Consider the following 19,659-nt stretch of genomic DNA (forward strand, 5'->3'; position numbering starts at 1 on the left):
AGTCTCTTTATTTAACATCTATTATGCATCAACTTCATCTTCCCCATCAGAATCACTCTCAATGTTGAGGTTTTCAAATGCAAGGACTTCAGCTTCATTATCATCAAGGCATTCCAAACCTGGACACTTGTCATCATCAAAAGTCATATATGTGCTTTCCATAATCTTCTTTTGATCAATAAAACTTGCTTCCAAACACATAAAGATGCTTTATAGTAGGCTTTTTTTCAGACATGATTGAGTAATGTGATTTGCCATGTGCCTTGTTAATAAGATATCTGTTATGAGTGTAACATGCAGTATTAGCAGCCTCTTCCAAGAAACTTGTTGGTAACTTGGCATCTTGCAGCATTTTTCTAGCAGCTTCAACTAATGTTCTATTCTTTCTTTCAACTACTCCATTTTGGTGAGGTGTTCTAGCGACTGAGAATTCTTGAACAATGCCTTTACTTTCACTCAGTGTAGCATTTCTGAATTTTGTTCCATTATCACTTCTCAATCTTTTTACACAATTGTAATCTTCAGCCTATTTTTCTATCTTCTTCATGTCCTCGGTTATGATGTGTGGAGTTTCATCTTTAGAGTGAATGAACTCTACCCAAATGTATCTTAAGAAACCATTCACCATCACAAGTGCATATTTGTTCCTTAAAATTGTTAAGACATTTACTGGCCCAAACAAGTCCATGTGAATGAGCTGCAATGGTGCACTTATAGAATTCACAGTTTTTGACTTGTGACTTGATCTTTTCATTTTTCCTTTCTGACAAGCTTCACAAACTTCAACTTGAGCAAATTCCAGCTTAGGCATGTCTCTTACCAACTCCTTTTTGACCAAGGTGTTAATTGTCTTGAAATTCAAGTGTGACAGCTTCTTATGCCATAAATTGATTTGTTCTTCTGATGCCTTGATGTAAAAGCAAATAATTCCATCCTTATTTGTTGAGTTTAAGTCTACAACAAACAAGCTTCCTTTCCTTGCTCCTTTCAAAGCAACTTCACCAGTTTTCATGCTGATAAAAGTGCATTCTTTTTTGTTGAATAAAAATTCAAAGCCTTTGTCTGCAATTTGGCTAACACTGAGAAGATTCACTTCAAGACCAGCTACCAGTGCTACATCATCAATGATAACATTTTCAGTGAATCTTTTGTTGTTGTCTCCAAAAGTCACCAAAGGGCCAGCTTTCTCCTCAAACTGTGATAACAGGGCTTTATCACCTGTCATATGCCTGGAACATCCACTATCTATGATCCAAATGACTTTCTTCACTTTGCCCTGCACACAATGAGTTTTAAGTGTGTTTAGCAACCCAATCAGTGTTGGGAACTTTCTTCTTGTTAACTGATTTAACAAAAGTAGAATGAGTAGTTTCAGATAAAATAGAGTTCATTGACTCTTGAGCATTTTCCCTTTCTGTTGTAGACCTAATTTTTGTTTCTTTGAGGTCTACTCTCAGTTTATTACAACTTTTTATCACTTTCAAGTTGCAAGGAATGCAGTCAAACTTGTCACAGAAGGAGTAGGGATCATTTGCATTTGCTTCATTGTATTTGCAGGCTCCTTCAGCTGGCTAACTGCTTTTTTACAAAGGTGAGTTAGATGATTCACAGAGCCATATTTTTCACATTTCTTTCTTGGAGCATCTACAACATAAGCAAAATTGTTGCTTTTGTTTATCCCTATTTTCCCTTTTCTATTTTTCTTTTTCTTTCTTGCATCTTCAGTTTTATTTTCTTTAACAGGTGTCTTGGCACTTTGTTTGTCCATGAGCTTCTCTTCAGTATTGGAAGACTGAGTTGATTTTGCAGTTTTCTTCTCTTTGTCCTCGTCAGCAATTTCTTGCTTGATAATCAATTCTTCTTCATTGAAGTTGACTTCACATTCCTTAAACATAGGTGATACAACCGTTTTTAGCATAGCTGAAACATTTTCATTAACTGTTGCTTTTCCTTTGTCATCTGTCTCTTTATTCTTGTTGTTCAAGACATCATAGTCATGACCAATAACAATATTTGCACATGGTTTATTTTTCTCATGATATTGTCCAATTAACTCAGATGCATTCTTGAAAGACATCAACTTCACCTCATTCTTTTCCAGCTTCTCCCTTAGCACTGCCTCAATTTCATTTGCACACTTGAGCTTGTTCTTGAGATAAGAATTCTCCTGCTTTACAGTTTCAAGCTCTACCAACAATAATTCTGTTTCTTTCTTCTCACTTTGAAGCTTCTCATTTATCTTTGCTAATCTTCTAACTTCTTCATTGGTAGCAACCATGCTTGTATATATGTGAAACATTTTTGTGCTCATCTTCTCCACAGTTTCCTTATATTGACTCACATTTAAATCAATGGTGGTAAGAGTTGGTACTTGTGATTTAGATGAGGATGATTCTCCTCGCTCCAAGGCCATGAGTGCATAATTTCCAACTTCCTCATCTTCAGCATTTTCAGAGTCATCCCAACTTTTACCCTCTGCAAGATAAGCTTTGCTTTGCTGTTTCTTCAAAAGAGCTTTATACTTTGCTTCCAATTCAAGATATGCTTTATCTTTATTTGCTTTCTTGGGTTTCCTATATTCTGTAGCAAAATGGCCTAGTTCATCATAATCGAAACACATTATCTTGGATCTGTCAACAGATCCAGTTTTGTAACCATTCTTGCTGTCAGAAGTGTATTTCCCTTTTCCTTTCCAGCTACTGTCTTTGTTGAAAGACTGTCCTTTACCCTTAAAGTATCTTGGATTTTTTACTCTAATGTTAGAGAATTTTCTAGCCAAATAGGCGATTGACTGATCTAGCTCATCCAGTTCATCAAGAGTGTAGAACTCATCTTCTTTCAATTTCAGAATGACTTGTTCCTGTGAATCATTTGTTCTTTGCTCACTTGGTGAGACAACTGGAGTTTGAGATCTTGGTGCATCATCAAATGTTTGGCTTTCATTGACAATTAAAGCACTTGAGCCATCTAACATATGTCCTTGACCAGATCTCATTGATTTTCTTTGAATCATTTCTAGTTCATATATTTTAAGAATTCCATATAGAACTTCTAGTGTTATTCTGCTCAAGTCTCTCCCTTCCCTGATTGCTGAGATTTTCTGTTCGAAATGATCAGGGAGAGTAAGCAAGAACTTCAAGTTCACCTCTTCAGCTTCATAGAATCTGTCATGGAGCTTTAAGTTATTTATTAGCTTGTTGAACCTTTTAAACACATTTGTTATAATTTCCTTTGGCTTGGCTATGAAACCCTCATATTGTGAAATTAGTATCCTTCTTTGATTAGATCAAACTTCCTCAGTTCACTCACAGAGGATTTCAATCTTTTCACATATTTGCTTGGCAGTGTCACAGTTGATAATATTGTTGTACATTACATTATCAAGTGACTCAATCAATATTAATTGCAAGCCACTATCCAGGGAAACTTTCTCCTTTTCAGGCTCAGAATACTTAGAAGGATCTTTTAGAGCATAATGAGCTGGAATGACCATATCACCATCTGTTGATTCTTCAACTCTAACCATAGGAATGAAAGGTCCATTTTTGAGAATCTGAATGTAGAGTGGATTGGCCATCTTGATAAACAACATTTTCTTTTTCCAAAGAGTGTAGCTAGCTTTGTCAAATGTAGGAATTTTGATGCTACTATTTTATGTGTATTGATTCTTCCAAGATCTTGAATCTGTGTACTTTCAGATTTTGCTCTGATACCACTTGTTAGGAAATGAATAACACGTAGGGGGTGAATGTTTTTCACTGTTTTTTAGCTTTTCTCGAATCTTTTATGGTTGAACAAGGTAAATTAAATCTTATAGTAAAAATGTGTTCATGTAGAAATTAAACTTGCAGAAAATAAAGAACACAAATCGTCAAAACTCACTTAATTTTATATTAAAATTAAGAATGTTTTGCTACAAAATTTCTAGGCTCTTTATTGATAAAGAGCTTAGCTTCTTCTTGAGAGTGTTACAATATTTTCTATCTAAATTTTTACAACTGACTCAAGGACCAGTGTTAGCTTTATAATTCAGTTAACTGCTGGTTTACATAGTGTACAATAAGAAAATGTTCTATTTCTGGCTTAGCATATCTTAGCATATCTGGCTTAGCATATATGTACTTTATAATTCACTTATCATTTCCATTTATAGAAAAAGTAGATCTTCTATTTCTGGTTTAGCATATCTTAGCATCCTATGTTTACTTTGATCTTCCTTTGTTAGTTAATCTTCACCATTGATCTTGCACATCCTTCAAGCTACTTTTGTAGACTTGTCAATCCAGCTGTTTGGATTGTTTGTTCATTGCTAATCTTGGATATTGAACTGATCTGTAATTTTATACTTTGAGATTTTACCTCGAGATCTCCATTTGGTCTATAGAGAACTTGACATCTCGATAAGTATATTGGCTTATCGAGATCTCTAATACTCCATAGTCTTTATATCTTCACTTTGACTTATCGATATCTCTGAGTTCTCTAATGGCTAATTGACTTGTCGATAACTCAAAGTTGTCTAGTCAAATTTGACTTGTCGACACTCAGAGTTCTCTAGTGAATTTTGGCTTATCGATATCTCTGAGTTCTCTAGTGAAATTTGACTTATCGATAACTCAGGGTTATCTAATGAATGTTGACTTGTCGATAACTTTGAGTTCTCTAGTGAAGAAATGACTTATCGATATCTCCAACACCCATGTCTTCAATTTGGCTTGTCGATATCTCTGTGAGTTTTCTAGTGCCTTTCCTGACATCTCGATAAGTCATTTGGAGTTCTCGAATGACTTCTCTATAACACTAAATCTGTGACTTGTAGAGATCTTGACTTAGAATATTTTTCCTAAAACAGATTTATTCAACTCCAAGCTTCTTCATAATTCTTCTGAGGCATGATCTTCTTGATCTTCTTCAAGATAGAATTCTTAGGCTTGACACTGTTTATAGAAAAAGACTTCAGTCTGCTCCTTTGACATTTTTACAGACATTAAGTGATATAAGTACAAAATACAAATTAAGATAACAATACAACTTACCTAAAGTTGACATATTTTCTTAGTCTTGTTAAGGTACAGGCATGTCTTGTACAACAATCTGCCATATAACTGAGTTCTGGTATATCTGTGTTTCCATTGACATGCTATCTGACCCTTCTTGTCAATTAACATTTTATGTTTATCTTATATCTATATTAACTCGTCTCATGTATTTCATATAGACAAGCTTTACTTTTAAATCACACCGTCTGGCTTTGAATGCTTTGAACTATGTGTATCTATCATAAAAGATACCATTTCAATTATCCGACAATATATAACTGCCTATTATACGCTTATCCTTATCGTCTACCCAGCCGATAATAATAGACAGGGATAATATTTTAATCAGATAACACTTAAAATACACGAGTACTCATAATATATATAACACATACACACATAAGGCACGTATCACATAACGCATGTAACATACGACTCAGTTCGTCAAAACATTCGACTCGATATGTCTAAAATTGAAATCGAGTCGAAATACGACATTTTAAAAATTACGTGACTCAGAAACATTTATAAAATCAAGCGACCTTTCGAAACAAAAGATTTTATGTCTTGAAAGTATTTTTAATGGCAGTAGAATATTTTTCTGAGTCTAGACGCGTTCGTTTCGTATTAAATGGAAGAACAGTCTATTTATTATGAATATAATAAGAATAATTCAATTAATAATAATATTAATTGATTTTTATGTACTCACTATTCATTTTAAAAGCTCAAAAATAAATTTTAGGAATTATTTGAATTAATTATAAATAATTATATTTTATTTAACTATTTATAAATAATTTATTTGATTAAATGAAGTAATCAATTAACTAAATCCATAAATAAATAATTAAAATCAATTATAAATAATTAAATCAAATTTAGATTTTTGAAAATAATATAATAAATAACTTTCTGGAATTAAATAATATAGTTAATTATTTAAAATAATTAACTAAATTAATTTTAAATTTTAAAATCAATTTCTAAAATAAATAATACAATTTCCATTTATTTTTAAAAATCAAAATCCATAAACATTTTTCAGAATTGGATTTGGGAAAAACAGGATTAAGCTCGGGTTTAATCCCGGTCAGCAACCGGGTCGATGAAGAACAGTCGACCCGTCAGATTTGCCCCCCCCGGAATCAGATGAACTGCCGTTTCCGTCCAGGTGCGATCGGAACTCAAACTGCTGAAATTCGGTCGAATTTCCCCCAGACAGTTGTACTTCGAACCACAGATTCAATACTAGCAACAATCACCACAGACGGGTTAAAACTCGTCGGTTCCGACCGAAAAAGCCATAGATTCCGGTGGTTTGCTCAAGAATCCGAAGAAATCGTAATTTAATCAAAACGATACCAATTTTAAAGTTATATACATGAAATTGATGTTTATCAAACCTGCAATCTAACCCCTATAATCATGTTAACAGTTATTCAACAATAGGAACAGAAAATTGAATGAAAAAATTAACAAAACTCATGAACTCGGCCACCTACTTCCAGGAATCGTTTGGCACGAATATTGATACGAATCGATTGCAAATTGCATTAAGAAGCTATTCCAAGCATCAACATCAGTCAATAACCCCAGAATAAAAAAACTCTAATTCAGGTCTAGAACCCTAAAATCAAAATTTAAAAACTACGAATTTAAACATGAAATTGATGGTGTAATTAGAAAATAGAGATCATAAGCTTCAATTTGGTTACCTATAAGCTCGATTTGGACCACATAATCACCCCCAAATCTGCTTTCATCTTCAAAAACAATTTGAAAACCCTAACCCTAATTTTTGGGAGAAAATCTTATATTTTGTTTATTTTTCTGATTTTTACATCATAAAATAATAATTAAATTATAAATAAATGGTATTTATAGTTATAAAAATAATACCCCCAAAAATTATTTAGGGTCTATGTCTATCATGTAATAAAAATAATTAGCCTAAAATTAATAATTAAGGAAGAATAATTTTTAATCCAATAATTACAAAAATTATGTCAAAAATTTCCAAAAATTACGAATGATCCAAAAATGCAAAAATATTGAATATTTGAAAGTCCCACGATTTTATAAAAATAAAAATACGATTTTTGTGGGTTTTGACATCCCAATAGGGGCCTGGAAAAATCATTTTTCACGAAATGAAACATTTTCTAAATTAACTAGGTGTTCGGAAAATCAGTATGGTATACGCCATATTACGAAAAATAAAGCCAATTGCTCTATATGAAATATCAGCTATTAGAATGAAACCTCGATCGCATAACTTCTGATATAAATCCCTTTAACACGTGATAAAATACCCGAAAAATATTCAGAACCACACTGAACAAATATAGCACATAATAACTAACATTTTATGGTCAATCTTAATTTATAATACCATAAATCACATAATACTCTTTTAATATGACAAAAAACAATTAAAATTTCCCGATCACTACATCCTTCCACCCTTAAAAGGATTTCGTCCTCAGAATCATGCTAGGGATCAGATAATGATACATTCAAGTATCTCACTTCCATTTTCTCAGGTTGGTCTCTCAACCTTACAACTTTTCATCAACTTTAACTCACAACATCAATCATTACTCAAAAGCCTCTCGTTGACATCATATTCTATTAGTCGCTCCTATAACTAAACTCAAGTCTCCATTTTATATATAATGGAGCTAAATTACTCTTCATGAATATTCACATATAAACACCCTATAAACCTACTATTCGCGTGGCGGTGACGCTAACTCACTTACAATTTTCCTGCCTATTTTACTGTCTCAAAAGGACCGACATAGTGCATACTAATTCTCTTTTCATGTATATAATAGGTTTCCAAGTATCATATCAAATAAACTTCTGGAAACAATCTTTAAATAATTTTAAAAACATCTTAATTTATTAAAACAGTTGAGCGAATAAAACATCGGCCTTCATTAGCCTTTAACTATAAATAACGTTTCTCTGAGAAGAATATCGAATAATTCTAAAATTTATTTCTTGAATCAAATCTTTGTTTGGTTTTGTAATCATAAACTTTCAAAGAAGGAATGTCATTGAAGGCGATCAACAATAAATTAGACTGGACACTAGAATCAACACAGTACTATAACCTGCTGATTAGTCAGGTATAGTACGAACCTATGCCCATCTGCATAGACCCACGTATATCAAGGTACCCAGGCTCATTTCTGGCCTCCATAAATAAAGGGTCCAACCATCTCTGGCCCCAGGCCCATTATAACTTCATAAACGAGGGTCCAGTATGTCCTTGGCCCTCATCGTAATTATCCAGTCCATGGAGTATTTTGATGTCAAATCATTTTAATTTCAAAACATCATGATTCAGGGTTTGCAAATAACCCGGAATAATAGGTATTTGCTCAAGAGATCACAATTCATACTAATGAACAAGAACAAAAAGTACTTGTATAATTAAGAGTAATTGCAGCGAACTGTAAAATATTTAACTATTCTGAATTTAGAAAAGGAAAGAAATACTTGCCTCAATTGATAACCATCTGATATTTAACTATCTGCCATGTAACTCGAGTATGTCATATATATATTTCCATCGAGAGGCTATCTGACCTTCCTTGGCAATCACCATTCTATGGTTATCTTATCTCTGTATCTACTCGTCTCATGTATTTCATATAACTAAGCTTTATTTTTAAATCTCTCTTTCTGGTTTTGAACGCCTCAAACTATGTGTATCTATCATAAAAGATACTATTTCAATTAACTGACAGTATATTATTGTCTAGTCTATACATTTATCCTTATCGTCTACCCAACGATAATAACATATAAGGATCACATTTCAATCAGATAGCGTTTAAAAGACACATGGACTCACAATTCATATAACACGTAAACACATAAGGCACGTATCATATCGTGTAATATATGATTCAGTTCGTCAAAACATTCGACTCGGTATGTTTAAAATTAAAATCGAGTCAAAATACGACTTTTCGATAATTATATGACTTAGAACCGTTTACAAAATCAAGCGGCCTTTCGAAACGAAAGATTTTATGTCTCAGAAGTATTTTTAATTGAATCAGAATATTTTTATGAGTCTCGACGCGTTCGTTTCATATTAAACGGACGAATGGTCTATTTATTACGAATAAAATAAAAACAATTCAATTAATAATAATATTATTTGAATTTTAAATACCTTTATTTTATTTTTAAAAGCTTAAAATGATTTTTAGATCATTATTTAGAAAAAATCAGAATTAAAAATGATTTTTCATAATTTTTAGAATTAAAATAAATTTAAAATAAATTATTTAAATAAACTGATTAATTATCAAAATAATTAATCAATTTAAATAAATCATAAATAAATAAATAATAAATAGGATTTTGGATTTTTGAAAATATTTAAAACAGTTCAGATTTATTTATAAAATAAATAAATCAATTAATTAAATTAATTAATCAATTTATTAAATAAATAAAAACTGAATTTTAGAATTTATAAAAATAAAAGTAAAAATAAAAATCAGAAACATGTTTTTGAAATTAGAATTGGGGAAAATAAGATCAAAACCGGGTTGAATACTGGGTTTAACAGCTGGTCGCGAGGAACGAACCGGGTATGAAGGTCACCGCAACTTTATCCAGAATCCGTCCGATTAAAATCCGGCGAATCGCCGGCCAACTTCGTCGATCCCTAAACTGCTCCCTTCCATTCCTTTTTTCTCTGGTTTTTATTCCAAACCAATCCATATGATTCCAACAATTCAGTTAAGGCAAAAGAATGATCTGCTCCCATTGTAAACCAAACTCAACAATTTTAACATCCAAACGAAGCTTATTAAACATATAATCGATTCATAGGATCAAAATTAACCAACACAACTTGTATAATCCAGAATAATGAAAATAAAAAAAATCAAGAAGTTGACTAAGTACTTCGGGGACTCATTTGATATATATGAATAAACAAATCGACTCTAAAACACACAAGGAAGCTTAATCAATCATCAAAATCAAACAATATCCTCTGAATCAAAAAGCCCCAATTTCAATTATGAACATTCATATCCCTTATAAACCCTTATTTTAATAATTCGAGAATCAAACCCAAATTTATGTATGTTATTGAACTTCAAATTGAACATATAAGATATCAAAATGATTACGATAAAATTATCTACCAGATATAATCATAAATCACACAAACAACATCAAAATCAAGATTCATAATTTAATCATAATTAAATTCAAAATTAAATAAATATATATAAAAATACCTTTGATTTCTGCAGTAAAACAAGTTGTTGATTCTGAAAGTACTTTTCACGAGCTTCGATTCCGTTACTCACACGCTTGATTTCGATTTCGATAACGCCTTCGTTTTTAGGTTTGATTTTGAAGAACGCGACGAATATTCGAGTTTTTCTCTATAAATTATATAATTTAACTGTTCGTTTATGATTATCTGAAAAATAAAATAAGAAAAAGGCTATTTATACTTATGGAATATTAGTATCCCGTTGGATCATTTCAGATCCAAAAATAGATTACGTAGCCGCTAAGTAACTACAAAAATGATCCAATTTGATACCTTTTTGGATAATTATTAAAACCGGGCTTCTTATAAAACACCTTACGAGATGATAATGTAATAATTCAATCAAAATATCATGTCTCCCAAGAATACGGGTTTTATCGATCTATCGAAATGACTATTGTATCGAAAGTTTTCCGACGGGACTCGTATAGATCCAACCGTACTCCGGATCGAAAAAGTCAAAACATAAAAAATGCTCGGAATAATAAAATTAGGTTAGGAATGAGTTTTCTCGAGACTTCTGGGTTGTAAAAAATGTAAAAACAGTTGAAATTGGACGATTCCCGGCTATACAAAATAGTTTATAATTACTCGGAAAAATAATTTATTAAATCTATAAATCCTTTATAAAATCATATAACAACATGTATATTACCAGAAAAATATCAAAATTATCTATACTTTATTTTGGACATATATGAAAAATGAAATACTCAAATTTTATCACATATATATATACAAACATCAATTCCAATGACCAGATAATTCACATAACAATTATTTATTGATAAAAATAATTACACGATATTTCCCGGATAGTACATCCTTCCCCCTTAAAAGGATTCTGTCATCATAATCGTGCTAAGGATCGGATAATGATACATTCAAGTATCTCACTTCCATTTTCTCAGGTTGATCTCTCAACCTTATAACTTTTCATAAATTTTAACTCACAACATCAATCATTACTCAGCAGCCTCTTGCTGAAATCATATTCTATTAGTTGCTCATATAAATCAACTCAAGTCTCCATTTTATCTATATAATGGAGCTAAATTACTCTTCCTCAGTATACACATATAAAGATCCTATGAACCTGCTAAATGTATGGTGGAAAAGCCAACTCACTCAGAATCTTCCTGTCTATCTTACCGTCTCAAAATGACCAAAATAATGCATACTAACCATCTTTTCTTTCTTATTCTTATAATCCATGCTCATGAACGCTTTCAAGATTTACTGGTTGTTGAACCTCATTCCCACATGTTTCTTTGTTCAATTAGCCTAGCTTACAATCGCTTCCATTTGCATTCGAGGCTCTTTAATCTTTCCCTTACTCTTCTTATCCATCTATGAATGATATACTATGACCATGGCGTATTCGATTTCTAACATTCTCGAAATTACTCTAGAATTAAGAATTAATGAGAAAATCTCATATGGATACGATTGACGCACAAACTTATTATCATACTTTAATTTCCTTGAATCACAATCGAGTATTTGTCGGGTGAAAATCTATTACTATTTAGAAGAAAATATACTAACCTAGAGGCATCACCCGCATATTCTAACCCATATTATCATTTATTTTGGTTCTAGGGAGTTCTCATACAAAACTGACTGCAATGCTCTTCCTTTACGTCTTGTCACATATAACGTTTATTCCTTTCTTTGTGCCATATCATCAGAAAGTCTTCTTTTACATCTATGTCTAGTATCATATTCTCGGAGTAACTTGAATCTCTTGAGTTATCGATGTTAATCAAAATTCTTATCTTTTAATTTTGCCTTACTTAATACCCGTTCATCTAGGAGTGGTATATACTATTCTGGTTCGACATAATTCATCGTATTTTGAATACTTCTGTAAAATCTCCAAACAAATAATATTGATCATTTATAATCAATTCCTGGATCTAATGACGTACTACAATCTCCTCAAGCAACAACTAACCCACTTATTGAATAAGCTGGTTATTAATAAAATAGAATGACTAGGTTTGGATAACCTATCAATAATGATTCAATTAACGCTTTCCTCACCTTTGGTTCTCAGGTGATTTTACTACGACGTCTCTTAGCAAAATGTATCCATCTTTATTTTAGAAAGTCAACGGTTATAATAATTCATCTAGCCTTCGATGTTCCACCTTAAGTGTAGGTATAACATTTACTTACATGTTCCCTCATTTTTTCTTCATATCTGGTCACTAGATATTTCCTTTTAGCCCTCGGTACTTAATCGTACTCCTGGGATGCATTCCCTATCTAAATTTACAAATGTTTCATTAAATTTTTAACTTTATTTATGTTTTACAAAATACCCATATCTTACCTATATCATGGGGCATCTTATAAAGTTTCTTTATCATCCTTTTGATTCCACTTCCTTTCTCAGTTAAGTGTTCTATTCCCTTAGCTCATTGTTTCTTCTTATCATATGCGAATCTTTCTTTCCAATAGTACTGACTGGTTCATCATTATATAGGCCATTCGTGTGGCTGACTTTGGAATGAAAATTTAATTCCTAACTATTCGAACCCTTTTTTTATCCTTGCTAATCAAATTAACAAAATCCATCTTTCTATATCGCTAAAACTATCAACTACCTCGTTAGCCTCGCTCAATTAACTGTTAATCATGCAATCATCTTGTTCAATCAACTATAACTATTATCTTTAGTCAATTCTAGCCCGCATCCTTATCTCATATTTGACTTTTTCTAGATGAAGATATACCTTAAACTGTTGGAGTCTGTGTATTTTTTATACTTTTTCCTTCAATAACCGATGCTTCCATACCTTTCACTCATATACTATCATTGTCAACTACTACCATACGTCGAATACTTGTATTCAAGAGTTTTCTGGTATTTCAAAGTAATTATCATTACATCGTCGTTCTATATCGTTATACCTCCAAGTCTTTTAATAAAAAATTATTGTAGATGATAAAATCTCTTTGATCATCTAACAGCATCCATATTGGTATAGTTACTAATCTCTTCTTTATTCAGCCTCCCTTCTTCATTTTCTTTTTTCATTATCTTTTCTTTATCTTGAACCTTTAGTTCTTGAAAACATTCTTCTCACTTGCCTATACAAATAACTTTTTATTTCTCTTGTCTATTGTAAATGGCATATTCATCCAAATAAAGCCTCGCACACTTGCAACAACTTCTGAATTCTAGTGGTGTCCTTGCTTCCTCCAAATTCCTCATTGCTTTGATTTTGGATCTGAAAATCATATCAGAATTTGACTTAATCTAATTGGAATCGATTTCCATCTAGCTGACCATTAGTTGGTAAAATTAACCAATTAACTCTTTTAATTGATCAATTGAACCAAGTAATGACTAGCTAAATAGAATCAAAGACTAATTATATAAAGTCGGTTTGGCTATAACAACCTTTTTAAAGAACCAAAATTACAATCATTTGGACTATCAACCAGAATATCAATAACACATGGAAGTATACTTTCTACCTTTAAAAGTAGGGTATTTTCTGAAAATTTGGGCACCATCTCCTCTGTATTATTGAGTACCAGTCGGACTCAAGCCAACACCAACAATCAATCAAACAACCAACAATCAACCCACAAGTATACCAATCAACTGCCATCATCTAAACTCATCATTTCACCACCACATATAATACTAACCAGTATAACACATATCTTTAGTTCAACTTAAGATTATAGCGAACAATTCTTATTATACCATACATTTTCTCATTCCTTCTAATTATAACAAAATATCACTAATAAATACAATTACAAATTATTCTAGAATTCTTCTAGTTCATGTTTCAATTCAAGCTCTCTAATTATCATATCATATTACTTATACCAGTTCATAAATCCATTTCAAGGATATCTTTTAATCTTATTTCTCACCGTTAATACTCGTATGCGGTTACTTTTAAGAACTATATTGTATCTTTCAACTGATTAAACAAATCATTTATCCTTGACAATATATTCTTATTCTCATTAGTTATCTTGTCTAACTTTTGATAACCAACACATGGTCTCAACCAATATTATCATATTCTGTGAAAACTCATTTGGTTTTAAAGTGTTACTTCTTAAAATATTTCGCAGTTGGATCACCATTTCTTTATCTCTACTTAAGTCTTTCCATACGGAACCTTTCATCGCTGATATAGTTATGAGCATCAAATTCACGATAACTCACTTACTTCAGTGGGAAAACCTAACCATTCCTTGAAGAACAAACTTGAAGTTTATTTGTAAGTAGAATTTCTTCGATCTTGAACCTTCATGACAAGTATCTCTCACATGACTGGGGTATGCTTCACCTTCACAATGTATTAATCGATTGTCTGGTTATTATTAAGAATTTCTTCATTCGCTTCTACTGTCCAATCAATCATTTGCGTTATCCGGTATATGTAGCTTTACTTTCTTATTTCTATGGTTAATTTACCTCATACGGTTCGTTAACTAATCCAATTCATGCCAAAATCTCAAACTTGAAATGTATCATGTTAACACAATATCACGTTATGTTAAAATCACCGCAATAAAACAATCATGTATAACATATATCCATTTCTGATTTGATTTCTCCTTAACAACCACGTGATCTAAATAATGTTTCTTTTTTGTGCGTAAATGTTCACCATTTATTATCTTGCAATCATATCTATACTCAACATGTAATTTCAGCTTCTATACGGGATTATTTCACTTCTTTTAAAATACTCAAAGAATAGACCTTACACAATTGGAGGGATCCATAAGTCAATAAATCATGATTGACATAGAAAGAATGAATGATGATTTAGATATGACCGAGACAACCGTATTTGTACTCAAGATGACCAGTCTTTTATACTATATGGCATACAACATATGATTAGGTGGAATCTCACCAGACTCTTCATCATTCCGACAAAGCGTCACACTATAACACTGTTTGTCTCAATCAGAAACCAATATTTTGAAAGAAGAATGATTAGAAAAAGGATACAATAAAATTTCTCTCATTCTTGTCTCATATAACTTATCACTGAAAGAGGCTCATACGTATTCAAGAATCAAGAATATATGCTGTCGTATTATAGAATAGAATGACACCGTTGGTCGCCATCCACGTTTCACTTATGCACACCTTCAGGGCTTGTTCGAGTAACAGATTCCAAATCCACGTTAGATAATAACTTTGGAAAGTCTTCTGAAAATGCCTTCATAATTTGATCGACTATAATAAATTCTTACTTATTAAGTCTTGTATTGTTTTTAGCATCATGCCTCCACGTTCGGTACTTTTTTAATTCGACCATAATCGCGTTCTTACGGGATTCACAATCATAGCATCTCATTCCACCCATGCCATGTAAGTCTATCATTAGACACGCAACACATCGGTTCCTTTTCACTATAATAATTTCATGAATTGGATATATATAATGTCCCCGTACATTGACTCTATCGTCGATACTATCAAAAAAGATTTGCAATCTTCGGTTAGGAAAATTTTAGACTCCTTCGTAATAGCGGGTCCATTTGGCCCTCTGAACTAACCATATTGAGTCTAGATCAACTATTCTTTCAGGTAATCTAATGCTTATAACAAACAAGAAACTCAAGTAGTAATTTGACAACCAAATTTTAAAACTCATTTTGTTAAAAATCTTTTAGAAATTTTGTTAAGAAAATCTTTTTCGAAAACTTATTTTAGAATTTTGAAAATCAAACATTTGGTTGTCATTACTATATGAGTTGGTTGTTGTTCTCTTTAACCACAACAAGGTACATAATTAAGGAAATAGTCACATAAAATTCCACCTACTTCAACATATCTTCTACCCCTTATTGGGTTCATTTCGCATTCACCGTTGTAATTTTATCTTATTCATAGCTTTATCTTCAATGTTGATATCTAGTACTACCTCGATACTCGCATCATCGTCTTTGATGCCATAATTATAATCAATCGAAACAATTCGACGTTCTATCCGCAGATAAGGTCATATCTTTGTACTAACTTTAAGTGTACATAATAAGGTAGATGTGTCCTTACTTGCATGATGCCCGAGAAATGGCTGACAATAACATGAAAAATCTCACAAGAATATCCAGGATCCATCGTTACGGGTGCCTGTAAGGCTTTTGGAAATCAACCCTAACTGGGCTAGTATATGGGCATGGCTTAATTTTTATTTTTTATTGGGCCTACTAAATTGGGCTTAATATCTTCTAGAACTTTCTGTTTTATGGGCCCTTAATTTGGGCTTCAAAGTTGGGCTTGGATTTTTGGGTTTTTTGGCCTTTTTCCATATTCTAGAACTTTCCAGAGTTTTCCAACTTATCTCAAATAATCACAAATATAATATTATATTGTGATATATTTGATCCGAGTATATTCTAGAACCTTCCAGAATTGGCCCCAAATAATGGGCTGGGCTTTTTTAACCGGTTATAGCCGGTTAGACTTCCTTTTTACCGGCCCATTGACCGGCCAAGTACACTATATATGTGCAAGAGGAGAGTGTGTTCATTTTACACTTTTCCTCTCAACTTTATAATTTCAAAACTTTTCTGCTCTCCTCTCTCTTAGATTTTCTGGTGGTTTTGCATAGTTTTCCGGCCAAGGCTCTAAAGGTCTAGCTTCCTCCTTCCTCATCTCTTTTCAAGCTTTTCTCACCTTCATCAATGGCGGATAAGAGCTCAGAGAGGGCAGAAACAATTGCCTCAGCTTCCAAGAGAAGTAACGAGATTAATAATCGTTCCTCTTATATATCCTTGATAGATATGATCAATTATAGGGGAGATGATTACCCATCCACAACTCATTTAGATTCTTTTGATTATTGTAACAAATGGTACAACACTGCTAGTATTGATTTGCTTAACATCACTTACAATGTCCGTCCTCCACTTAAAATAGTTCATGTCGATGGTGGTGATCGTACATGCCACTGGAAACCAGATACCCTCTTTGTTTATGCTGATGCCATTAATACGGGTCTTAGGTTTCCTTTTCATGAGTTTATACCTAGGTTGTTAGTTGATTTATAGATTAACCCGTGTCAACTCCCACCCAATGCGTGGAGAAACATTATATGTTTCATGGTTCTATGCCTTATGAATGGCTTCTCTCTTTCTGTAGATGTTTTTAGGAATATTTTCCAATGCTACAACAGTGCTCAGAGTGGTTGGGTATATATTAGGCAGAGGCCCAAGAGCCCAAATTTTTTTAATAGTTCTTCTATTTCTGATAACAACCAACACCGAAGAGATAATTTTGTTGGCTTAAAATGGGAGAACGGTGATTGAGGCATCATGTTTAGGTCCTCTTTTGGTAAGTTAGGGATGGAAGCCCCACTACCATTCATCTATCAGATGAGGAAAATAAGATATATAGGGACCATATGGGCTCTCTACGGCCACTCTACAGGGTTGGACTCCCGATTGGACCTTGTTGGAGGAGTTTTCCCTGATCCATATGGGCTCTCTACGGCCACTCTACAGGGTATTTCTCATTCTCTACTTTCTTTTCCTTCTCTTAAACACTATTAACATAACTTATTCTTTATTTTCATTTCTTTTTCAGCTGCTCAGGTGATAAACAATATTGTCGTGCCAGTTGTTAAAGAGACGGCTAGGATGAAGAAGGCTCGTCTTGCTGGGTTGGATCCCACGGCAAAGCTGCAGAGCCTTCCTTCCCGAAGAAGCACAGGGAGCCTATGGGTACTAAAACCCCGACCATTCCTGCTCCTACTCCCTTGAGTGCATTTCAGCCTTTTTGTGGTTTTCGGCGTGGAGACACTGTGGTTGGTTCCACAAAGCATGCTCGGGATTGGTCTTACCACTCCATTCCCCCAAAAGATTTTACTGATATTGTGGCTGGCCAGGACCTGGAGCGTGTCAAGCTCATGGGAGCTCAGTCTGTAGCTTCGGTATGTTCTTATTTTCTAATTTCATGCTTCCTTCTTTTCTTTAAAAATATGACCCTTATTTATCTTATTTCATCTTTCTTATCATTCCAGACCAACGTATATTTCCAAGCAGCTGTGAGATATGCGGAGTCCTGAGCGCATGCAAAGATCGTAGAATATCATAAAAGAGCTTCTTTTTACTACAACCTACGGGTAAAAGAAAGGTTTTTCAAGCAAGGCGGCCTGGTCTTAAGGAAGGTGAAAGCTTCTGGAGTAGGGCAGAGAGGAAAAATCTTCCCGAACTGGGAAGGGACATACAAGGTTAAGAGTGTTCAAGAAAGAGGATCCTACAAGTTGGAAACTATGGATGGAGATGAGGTGCCAAGAACTTGGCAAGCTGAAAACTTGAAGATATATTATGTGTACTCCATCGAAAAGGAGATGTTAACATATGGTTCAAAATCACCATGAAGCTTTGCTTGCTTAGGATTTCATATTTTATTTCAATAAAATTCCAATTTTAGTTTACATCCCAGAGATTTATGAAATTTGTGAAGTTTTCAATATCTAATGCTGTGTTCCTACGAGACATAAAAGATGTGTGATCCAAATGCAAATAAATATAGAGATAATCAAGTTCGAAAGATAAAGAAACTACATGTCCAAAGCATAAATAACTTACGCAATAAATCCATGTAGGGCCAACATAAGTTTAAGGAGCAGAGGTATCCTTTACGTCCATATCATCCTCTCCACTTTCGCTCGATGTCGTTGTGGTATCCGTCTCGCTGGAGGAAGACCTGGGAGTCTCCTTGATAGGCCTAGAAGAAGACTCTGGAGCATGAAGGAGTGGGGAATGAGGGATATCCTTAGAAACAACTACTTGAGATCAGAACCTTTATAGTAGAGTCTCATCATCTAGACAAGGGTATTCCACCGGGTTGATATCCGGACAAGCAACATTCACAGACCCAAGGGCCGTGTCCCAACCAGTCCTGAAAAACTTGGGAAAAACCGAATCATCCCGAACTCGCATGGACTGAGTAAACTCATTCGTATCCAAGTAGACATCAATAAAGTTGTCCTTCTTATCTTTGAGCTTCACTAACTATGCGTTGGCCTCAACAAGATCCTCCTTTTTATGCTTCATCTTCATCTTCAGGGCCGTGTACTTGACCTTATGCTTCTTCAAGGACCTACCGGACATAAACTCAATTTTGCTTTTTACTGAACCAGGACACAAGCTTGTTCCTTAAAAATTGATAGGTTCCTGTTGTACTTTTTCTATCAATTTTACCACCTGCATAATCTGCATCTGAATAAACAGTTAGATCAAAACCAGAATCTCTAGGGTACAAAATGCCAAGTTTTGGTGTTCCCTTGAGATATC

This window comes from Apium graveolens, chromosome 11 (assembly GCF_009905375.1).
Source record: "Apium graveolens cultivar Ventura chromosome 11, ASM990537v1, whole genome shotgun sequence".
NCBI classification, from domain to species: domain Eukaryota; kingdom Viridiplantae; phylum Streptophyta; class Magnoliopsida; order Apiales; family Apiaceae; genus Apium; species Apium graveolens.